Below are 11,258 nucleotides of genomic sequence, written 5' to 3' on the forward strand. Positions count from 1 at the left end.
TATATATATAACCAATTATTAAATCGATTTTTTTAAGTATGCGAGCGGAACAATAAATTTAAGAATAACATTTTTAATCATTTAAACATTATTGAACGGGTTATCCTGCTTTAGAAGGTTATTCTTTCAAATTTAATATTATGCTATATCAAGTTGTGGAGCTTTATTAAAAAAATTTACCTGAAGCTAACACGTAATTTTTCTACAAAATATATAGCTCTTTAGAAATACCATTTCGTACTGTAAAAGACAATCTCCACACAATGCCACTTAGAAATTTTGAAAGTTTACTAATACTCAAAAATCGACTGGGTGGTAATAAATATTGGTTTTTAGTGAAATTATTTCTGCAGCATCAGATGTAGTTGCCTAGAGTTGTAGCGTGAGCTTTGAGAAGTTGTCGTGAATGAGACAAGAAATTATACTTACTATTAAAAACTACTTTGAAATACGTTGTGATATTGAAAATTTATGTGTCCTACATATTTATAAATGAGGATTTTAAAAAATCCATCTTTTTCTATTCAGTCAAAAACAAAGTAGTTTTTCATTATTTGTACTTAGTAAGTACGTGGTAATTTTTAATAATTTATTTTCATATAATTAAGAAAATAATCGTAAGAATCTGTGTGATTGAGGTCAGAAATAACGAATAAATGGTAAAATGAGAAAGTATATATATATATATATATATATATATTATATATATATATATATATATATATAATTGCATAATTGCAGAAAATGTCTCTATAAGGGTTTTATACTAAAACTAGTCTTGAATGAATTTTTTAAATGCTATTATGTTTATCATAAAACAATTTTTAATCGTAATGTTTCCAACGGGACATAAACTTTACTACATTAAAAATCACATGCTAAGTTAGTTAGTACGATTGGTTTTAAGAGTAAATTTCACACAGTATGATATTTATATGAAATGTGTATCGCTATTCATACTGTTTTAGAGAATTCAATGATTTAATTCTAAAATGAATTACAGGCACATTTAATATGTCATCAGCACGAAGACAATATGGCAATCATAAATCTTTTAATCCTGAAACAAAATTTACATACTGCTAAATGTTTCCTGTTTCTACTCTTGTTTTAACAACAGGAAATATTCGGTAAATAATTAATACTGCCATTACACTTAGGGTTAGTATTTAAAGCGGAGTGCTTATATGATGTACAACTATGCCACAATCAATAATTGCATAATTAATGTGATCAAAATTAATGACGGACCCGCAATACATCATTGGGGTCTGTATAGAAAAACCCATGATGTCACTACTGCCTCCAGGGTTTTGAAGCAATTTCTATAAGAATGTCCGAATTATATTCACCGCCTCTATACTGAGTTATCAGTAGAAACATATCGTAGAAAATCATCATTCATAACATAATTATTAATAATTAATTGTTAACCGAAATCAATGTACATTCAATTTAGGTTTAACAACTATCAAGGATTCACCACTCCACTTATTAACTATTGGAGCTACAATAATGAGAAAAAAAATTATAGTTTATTATCCTCGAGGACCCTGGCACCAGACCGTAGGACCGACGGCCCGAGCGATGCGTCGTGTGGCAGATCTCGTGTGTTTCGCTCGTGAGGCCTGTAACTTCACGACGCGCTGCGAGTGGATGTCACCGGACCAGCCCTCCAGTCTCCGTATCGGGTCAGGAATTTTGGTGGATTCCGGCCCGGGAAAAGGGCGCCGTTGGCGCGGCCCTTCCCACCACCGTGTCCCGTTACCGCTCACGTGGACGGTATCGGCTCGGTGGGGGACGGTGTGTCCGTGTCGCGGCGACCCAGGATCAAGCGTCCAACACTCCCGCCGTGTGGCTGGCTGGGTGTCACACAGGGTGAGTCGGCCGTGACGGTCCGAAAATTGCCGCCGACAGAGACGGTGTTGTCGCGATTGTGGTGGCGGCGACACGTCCTCTCCCGAAATGTCTGCGGCTCCCGGGCACGGCGGTCGTAACTGGACCGTGACAGCCGTGTTTTTTACCGGGTGACCATGGCAAGCGTACACTGGCAACCCATGCTGCGAGTCAGCCATAGTGTGTGTCGTGACCGGTTGTGGCACCGGTTCGGCACAACAAAGGACCTCGGTCCAACCATTCAAGACCGCTACCGCGAGGTGCGGCGACTTGAAGATTACCCTGAACGGTGGATCACTTGGCTCGTGGGTCGATGAAAAACGCAGCTAAACGCGCGTTGACGTGTGTGAACTGCAGGACACATGAACATCGACAATTTGAACGCACATTGCGGCCTGTCTGAGGGTCGGCAGAACATGACCTGCGGTTCAACCAGCTTTGCGGCGGTGAGACTGTCGTAGAAGGCGGACTACGTACGATGGGTCTCGGCGGCCCTGCATCACGTGGATGCAGGCGAGTTACCTAGGTCCCGGGCCTTGTAGTCTAGCCGTGCTGTACACCTCAACGGTGACCGCGCGGACCCACGTGCGTCCCGCTCAGATGTCCGACTGTACGCTTTTTGGGAGCACTGTCACAAGACACCTCGCGTGTCTTCGGCAATCTCCTCAAATACCACTGCGGTGCACAGTACCTAGCTAGACGGGCGGCACTCAAAACACTCTGTTCTAGCCGCGAGTCGCGCAAAAGGCACGGCTCCGGTCCCGCCGTCCCCGAGGGGACCGGCGGTGAGTGACGCGGCTCGATCTCGCACGCCATATTCAACTGTGTTGACCGACTAAAAACAGTGAAATTAGTCAACTGCTCACACGTGTTCTGGCACCTCGGCGGATCGTTGTCGGCGCTCACGCAACCGGAGGGGCGTGTCCCTTTCGGGGCCGCGAGGCCCGCCACGGGTCGCTCTTTTCGGAGAGCGTGTCCGCGAGCGGGTGAACACGCAATTGTATAAATTTTCTCTGATTGCGACCTCAGATCAAGTGGGTCTACCCGCTGAATTTAAGCATATTATTAAGCAGTGGAAAAGAAACTAACAAGGATTCTCTCAGTAGCTGCGAGCGAACCGGGAACAGCCCAGCACCGAATCCCGGTGGCTGCGCCGGCCGGGAAATGTGGTGTTTGGGAGGGCCCAACTAACCCGGTGTTCGGCGGCCAGTCCAAGTCCATCTTGAATGGGGCCACTGCCCGTAGAGGGTGCCAGGCCCGTAGGACGGTCGCCGGCGTCGGGTGGGTCTCTCCTTAGAGTCGGGTTGCTTGAGAGTGCAGCCCTAAGCAGGTTGTAAACTCCATCTAAGGCTAAATATGACGACGAGACCGATAGAAAACAAGTACCGTGAGGGAAAGTTGAAAAGAAGAGAGAGTTCAAGAGTACGTGAAACCGTTCAGGGGTAAACCGAAAAGACTTTAAACACCGAAAGGGGAGATTCACGCTCTCTCGCATGTGTCGGCTCCCGCGGAGTCAGATGGCACCGTACGCCCGCACGGCGCAAGTCGTTGCGGGGTCGTTTCGGTGATCACTCGGCGCTCGCGGGGGTCATGTCGGAGGCGGTGGGCCGCACTTCTCCCTCAGTAGGACGTCGCGACCCGTTGGACGGCGGTCGACGGCCCCGGCGGTAACCCGGGACGCGGGAAAGCTTCTGCCGTACCGTGCTCCCGGACACCGGGTCGCCCGACCGTACGTCGGACGGTATGGAATGCAGGTGATGGACCACCACCGTTTATCGGGCGTCCGGGCCGGCCGCAAGCTTGAGCGCACCAGGATGACGGTACTTGTGCCCGGCTCTTCGGTGCGCCAAACTGTTGGCGGCCGCGTCCTCGGACGGGTCTTGTAACACCGGTCAGCGATGTCCGTTTAAGGTACTTATCCGACCCGTCTTGAAACACGGACCAAGGAGTCTAACATGTGCGCGAGTCATTTGGGTGCTTGAAACACCTAAAGGCGCAATGAAATTGAATGCCTGACTTGTCAGACCGAGGGAGGATGGCGCGCGGCCCGAGTGGCGGCGTCCCGCACTCCCGGGGCGTCTCGTTCTCATTACGAGGAGAGGCGCACCCAGAGCGTACACGTTGGGACCCGAAAGATGGTGAACTATGCCTGGCCAGGACGAAGTCAGGGGAAACCCTGATGGAGGTCCGTAGCGATTCTGACGTAAAAATCGATCGTCAGAGCTGGGTATAGGGGCGAAAGACTAATCGAACCATCTAGTAGCTGGTTCCCTCCGAAGTTTCCTTCAGGATAGCTGGTGCTCGGAGGACGAATCTCATGCGGTAAAGCGAATAATTAGAGGCCTTGGGGCCGAAACGACCTCAACCTATTCTCAAACTTTAAACTGGTGAGACCTCCGGCATGCTTGAATTCCGATTTCTTGATGCCGGAGCGTTCGGATCCAGAGTACCAAGTGGGCCAATTTTGGTATGCAGAACTGGCGCTGTGGGATGAACCAAACGCAGAGTCAAGGCGCCCGAACGACGCTCATGGGAAACCATGAAATGCGTTGGTTGCTTAAGACACCAGGACGGTGGCCGTGGAAGTCGGAATCCGCTAAGGAGTGTGTAACAACTCACCTGCCGAAGCAACTAGCCCTGAAAATGGATGGCGCTGTAGCGTCGTGCCTATACTCTGCCGTCAACGGCAAAGTGGGCGGTTCCCTCGCGGGGCCGTTACGCCTTGACGAGTAGGAGGGTCGCGGCGGTGTGCACTGAAGATTCAAGACGTTAGCCGGCCTGGAGCCGCCGTCGGCGCAGATCTTGGTGGTAGGGGACCTTGAGGACTGACGTGGACAAGGGTTTCTTGTGAACAGCTGTTGCACAAGAGTCAGTCGTCCCAAAGCCCTAGGAGAAATCCCATGTCGATGGGTAGCCGAGACACAAAAACCAGACTGGACTAAGTTCAGACGTTGGCTCAGAAGGCACCCACTGGGCGAAAGGGAATCCGGTTCCTATTCCGGCACCCGGTAGCGGAACCGTTCCAATGCGGGCCCTCATCGAGTGCTCGTCGGACTAACCCAAAGAGACCCAGAGACGCCGTCGGGAGATCCCGAGAGAGTTTTCTTTTCTCTATAAGCGTTCGAGTTCCCTGGAATCCTTTAGCAGGGAGATAGGGTTTGGAACGCGAAGAGCACCGCAGTTGCAGCGGTGTCCGGATCTTCCCCTCGGAACTTCTCGGAAAATCTGGGAGAGGGCTACGTGGAAAGTTCGCACCGGATCGTACCCATATCCGCAGCAGGTCTCCAAGGTTAAGAGCCTCTAGTCGATATAATAATGTAGGTAAGGGAAGTCGGCAAACTTGATCCGTAACTTCGGAACAAGGTTTGGCTCTGAGGATCGGGGTGTATCGGGCTTGGTCGGGAAGCGTAGACGTACCGGGAGCCGGGCCTGGGCGGTTCGATCGGCGGTTGCGGCGCGCGGTGTGGCGTGTGCGGTCTTCGAGCCGTCGCGTCCCCGTGCGTTCGCGCCGTCGTGATTCTCTGCTCGGTCCCGCGCCTTGGCCTTACGCGGATCTTCCTTGCTGTGAGGCGTTGGCTGTCTGGTCGCGTGCGGGTCCGTATCGGGTCAGTCCCTTCCGGGGGGCTCCGCTGCGGCCGGCGTGGACGGGCCTCCTGTCTCCGCGGGCGCCGTTCAACGATCAACTCAGAACTGGCACGGACCAGGGAAATCCGACTGTCTAATTAAAACAAAGCATTGCGATTTCCCCCACGGGTGTTGACGCAATATGATTTCTGCCCAGTGCTCTGAATGTCAAAGTGAAGAAATTCAAGCAAGCGCGGGTAATCGGCGGGAGTAACTATGACTCTCTCTATAACTGGCCATGGGAGGCAACCAAATGTCTTCTGTGCCAGTCGTGATTCACGCTTGCGAGGGACCTGACGGACCACCACAAGGGACATCACGGCGATCAACTGCTCAGGTTTCGCTGCACGGGGTGCCGGACGCTCTTCAAAACATGCCGGGGAGCGTCCGTGCATCTCCCAAAGTGCAAGGGGTCTCCCGTAGCCGTGGGAGTTCTTTGCCCCGACTGCGGGAGGGTGTTCCCCAACAAGCGAGGGCTGGGCGTCCATCGGAGCGCTCACCACCCTGAGCAGGTGAACGTCGAGCGCCTGAGGGAGGAGTACAGGCGTGCTGCGAGTGCATCCGCACCTATTCCACCTGCAAGGCCGCGGAGCTTTGGATGGACCGAGGACGAGGACCGGACCTTCATCCGCCGCTACCTGGAGTTCAGGACTACTGGGAGGGCCATGGGGTACTCCGCCTATGTGGCCCTGGAACTTCCGCGGAAGACGGAGCGGCAAGTCCGGGACCGCCTCGTGACACTCCGGGGCTACCGCTACCCATACGGCCTCTTGGACGCACCGGAGCCGCCTGCCCCCCATCCTCCATCACAGAGCCTGGCCTCGACCTCCAGGCGTGGACCATCGATACCCGGATCAGACATCGCCCCGGTGGGACATGACTCCCCCAGGGCACCTGGAATCGAGTTCACCCCGGACGGACATGACTCCTCCGGGGTACCTGGACAAGACCTACCCACCGGACGTGACTTTTCCCCAGAGGGACATGACTCCCCTGGGGAACCTTATGGCCAAGACCCTGTGGGCCATGACGCCCAGGGGTCCGCTGGCGAACCCGGAACCCGAGTGGGACCTAGTGGAGGAAGAACTGGTGGAGGAGCTCCAGGTGGCCATGGTTGCAACGCAACCATCGATGGCCAGGGTGAGGCGGCTGGCGAACCCCACAACCGGGCGTTTCTGAGAGAACCCGCCGTAAAGTGACGAGGTATGCCGAACTCAAGAGCTATACAAGAAAAACCCATCGTGCCTAGCAGATTTGGTTCTCAAGAATGAACTTGGGGACCTGCTGGCCGATGGGCCTCCTGCAATGCCACCAAAGCGGGAAACCCTCGGGCTTTACCGGGGGATGTAGGGAGCGCCGGTCGACTGCACCCTGAGCCAACGGGGCGTTGACCTCCAGGAGGACGAGCTTGTTGAGTCCTTCTCTGGGGACGAGGTAAGGAGGCGCGTCGGGAGAATCAAGGCCGGGGTGCCCCCGGCCTAGATTGAGTAACGAAGAGGGCCATTACCGGTTATGATGGCTCGGCCGGGACCTTCTCCGTTCTCTTTAACATCTGTCTCTTCCGGGGCGCCTTCACCTCGTCTTCGCTCAGGAATCGAACCACCCTGATTCCGAAACCCGGGAATCACCTTGCTCGTCCAGAGAACTGGAGGCCAATAACAATTGCCCCTTTACTGGACAGGATTTATAGCGCCGGCATTGAGGCCCGGCTGACGGCCCGGGTAAGTCTCTCGGACCGTCAGCGGGGCTTCAGACCAGGGAACGGGTGCCTCGTCAACTGTACAATCTTGGACGAGGTCATCCGCCTGGGAAAACGTACGGAGCTAGTCGGGGTGCAGCTGGACGTTTCTAAGGCCTTCGACACCGTGTCACATCAGGCCATTTTCACGGTGTTAGAGGCCCAGGGCGTTCCGGCTTGTATCCAGCAGACCATCCGCTGGATGTACTCCAGCTGCTCCACAGAGCTAAGTCAAGTCGAGGGGGTTGTCAGCATCAGGAGGGGTGTCAAGCAGTAGGACCCTCTGTCTCTCCTGCTCTTCAACCTTGGTGCTGCACCACCTCCTTCATAAATTGCAGGACGGTGGGCGAGGCTTCGCTGTGGGCGACTAGCGGCTCGCCGCGATGGCCAACGCCGATGACGTGTTCGCCGGGTCGGCGGCTGAGATGGGGGATCTCCTGGGGGAAACGTCGGAGTACCTCAGCTCGGTAGGCATGGGGCTGTCGGCGGGAAAGTGCTGCGGATTCCATCTGAGCAGATCGGCGTGGGTCGCCCTGGACACCATCTTAACAGTCCAGGGCGCGTCGATCATATTACTTACCTCGGGCTGGATTTTTCGCTCAAGCACGGGTTTTCCAACCGGCAGCACCTTGATGTCCTCGTCGACTCGGCGAGCAGGGTACGACGCCTGGCCCTTAAACCCCATCAGAAGGTGAACCTTCTGATGGCATACGTAGTGCCGGCGTTTGCCCATCGCCTCACTATAGACCCTCATCGACAAACGACCTTCTGCCCGTACACACTCGTCTGCGCGCAGAAGTCAAAAAAATCCTGCACCTCCACCCCACCACCACTAATGGCATCCTCTACACGAGGAAGAGGGACGGGGGTCTCGGGGTCCCTCACCTCGTGCAGCAGGTCAAGATCTGCGCCCTCAGGGCCGGCCTGCAGCTGGTGGAGTCGGAGGACTCCCTGCTGCTAGAACTGAGCAGGGAGCCAGGATGGGCGGGTCGCTTGGAGGCGTTGGCAACGCAGTTAGGCCTACGGTACCCTGCGACACCAAGGGACATCGACAGTCGCAAGAGACGACTGAAGGAAGAGGCTAGGCTAGCATGGCAGGCTCAAGTCTCACAGGGCGTCGGTGTACTGGATTTTAAAGATAACCCAGTGGGCAATTTTTGGCTACTGAACCAGGCAGCATTAAAACCTGGCCAGTTCATCGATGCCCTAAAGTTCCGTACTAACACCTACGGAACTAGGGTAGCCATCAACCGAGGGGCTCGTACTGGCGTGACCGACTGTCGGCGATGTCACTCTAAACCCTAGAGGATTGGACACGTCGTCATCGGGGAGTGCATCGCCGGCAAGAGAGCCCGCATAGAGCGCCACAACTGGGTGGTTGCCCGCGTGGAGGACCGCCTTAAGGAGCGGGGAGCCATCGTCGGCCGGGAGCAGTCGTTCCGTACACCATCTGGGGACATGCGCAAACCCGACATCGTCACTAAAATCGGCGATGTCGCGCTTGTCGTGGATGTAACTGTCCCGTTTTAGAACGGCTGCTCTCTTGCTGAGGCCGCGATGGCGAAGGCGGTCAAATACGCGGACATCCTCCCGGTTGTCCAACAACAACTCCAGGCTACTCGAGGAGAAGTTATCCTGGTAGTCCTGGGGGCGCGCGGGGCCCTCAAAAGGGCGACGGTCACTGCCCTGAAGAGCCTGGGGATGGCTGACAAGAAATTCCTATCACACTTGAGTCTTGCCATGCTACGGACCTCCATTGATATAGGTCGAGCCCACCTTGATTTCAAGGACCGGGACCGCGGGCCAAGGCTGGCTCAGCCGCCAGACCCGCCATGAGGAGGGACGGAAGGAGTAGGCCGGGGGAAGTTCAAAAATTTTGGGGGGGTAAAGATTAGATAGAAATAGAAAAATGGAAAAAGGGAGGCTGAAGAGAAATGAAAGATAGAGAAATAGAGTAGGAGAAAGAAGATAGGAAAGAAAGAAACTTAGATGGAAAATAATAAGGAGAAACGAAAGAAGGAAGGTGGAAGATAGAAGAAGAAATAGATAAAGAGCCCACCCGTGTCGGGGAATACTGTAAAACAGCCAAGAAAAAAAATAGCCAAATGCCTCGTCATCTAATTAGTGACGCACATGAATGGATTAACGAGATTCCCTCTGTCCCTATATACTATCTAGCGAAACCACTGCCAAGGGAACGGGCTTGGAAAAATCTGCGGGGAAAGAAGACCCTGTTGAGCTTGACTCTAGTCTGGCACTGTAAGGAGACATGAGAGGTGGAGCATAAGTGGGAGATCGGGGCAACCCGTCTCGCCGGTGAAATATCACTGCTTTCATCGTTTCTTTACTTACTCGGTTGGGCGGAGGGCGTCCGTCGCTTGATTTGGGACGGCGGTACGGTCTTCTCGGGCCAAGCGTTCAAGGGTTGCCAGCGCCGGCGTCGGTGAGTCGCGTAACCGGTTCCTTCGGGTTCCGTCCGCGGCCCGGCGTCGTCTGCGGCGCGCGCCGACACCGACCGGCAAACACTCCCTAGCGTGATCCGATCCGAGGACACTGCCAGGCGGGGAGTTTGACTGGGGCGGTACATCTGCCAAAGAATAACGCAGGTGTCCTAAGGCCAGCTCAGCGAGGACAGAAACCTCGCGTAGAGCAAAAGGGAAAATGCTGGCTTGATCCCAATGTTCAGTACGCATAGGGACTGCGAAAGCACGGCCTATCGATCCTTTTGGCTTGAAGAGTTTTCAGCAAGAGGTGTCAGAAAAGTTACCACAGGGATAACTGGCTTGTGGCGGCCAAGCGTTCATAGCGACGTCGCTTTTGATCCTTCGATGTCGGCTCTTCCTATCATTGCGAAGCAGAATTCGCCAAGTTAACGTGAGTACTAACTACTAGGAGATAATTTCGACAAAGTCCAAATTATCCAGTTACGGGAATTTTCTGGATTTAGAAATATTTCCGGAGGTTCATATCGGTTTGCTTCGGAGGTAAAAAAAGGTATAATTATTAGTTTTAGAAGAAAGTTGTCGGATGATAAAATAAAATAGACCGTGTTACCTACATCAGACAGTAGGAATATGATTTTTAAGATTTATATTTAAAAAGTTATGGGACTCCAAAAATTTCCCGACTTTTTTCTAAGTCCAAACTTTCTTTGGAGGCCCGTATCTCGGTAAATAAATTTTTTTCGAGAAATCACCAAGAGCTTTTTTATTCTTTAAACATTGCAATACACATTAATCCGAGGTTATTTTATAAAAATAAAAAAAAAATTAACCGATATGCACCTGGGGGTTTTGCGAGATGTTCCACAGGAACGTCTCATGGAAAATCCAGTACTCTTATAGGGAGGTGGTGGTGTCCTGAGAGTGAAAAATAAAAAGTAGCCAAAACCCTCCCAAAGTACAGTAGGGGCCTGTACAACATATTTGAAATGGTTTTTAGCCATTTTTATCGAATTTTTGGCTTTTTACTGGTTTTTATTAAGATTTGAATTAGCCGACCCGAGAATCAGTCTGGGCGGCGGGCAGCCGCTTCTGGCGGCCGCTACCGATCTCGGGGCTTGTCCTCGACCCACAGCATTGCCGCGAGCCCGCCGACGGTCCTCCGTGACCGCCGGTACGCAGCTCACACGCGGCGCAAACTCCCGGGCGGCTCGAGTAGCTCGATTGCGGCGGCCTTACGGTCCCACCAGCGACTTTCTCGGGCCGTGCCGACTCTCTTATGGTAAACACTTCGCCTCACGGGGCGTAAGCAAAACGAACTGCGTGTTCTAGCCAAGAAATCGTCGCAGACCGGAGACCCTGAAGTGAGTTTAAATGAAGCTCAATAAAATGATTTTCGGACCGGTGTTCGCACCGAGTATCGACATAATCATCATCCCGAGTCGCCCGGGAAGTGGCGAGCGCGTCGTGGCGCGTAGGTCCGTGACGGGGCCTCGTTTCGGCGTGGTTTAAACCTCGTGGCGTTCTTCCTACGGCGCGGCGCGTTAGCGCGGCTGACC

General features: G+C 52.9%; 1 pseudogene; it reads left to right on the forward strand.

Annotated features, from left to right (window-relative positions):
- The first annotated feature begins 2,916 nt into the window (after positions 1-2,916).
- On the forward strand, positions 2,917-10,526 carry LOC124370701 (annotated as a pseudogene).
- Positions 10,527-11,258: the final 732 nt, after the last annotated feature.

Source organism: Homalodisca vitripennis, unplaced genomic scaffold, assembly GCF_021130785.1.
Source record: "Homalodisca vitripennis isolate AUS2020 unplaced genomic scaffold, UT_GWSS_2.1 ScUCBcl_462;HRSCAF=2516, whole genome shotgun sequence".
In the NCBI taxonomy this organism is placed as follows: domain Eukaryota; kingdom Metazoa; phylum Arthropoda; class Insecta; order Hemiptera; family Cicadellidae; genus Homalodisca; species Homalodisca vitripennis.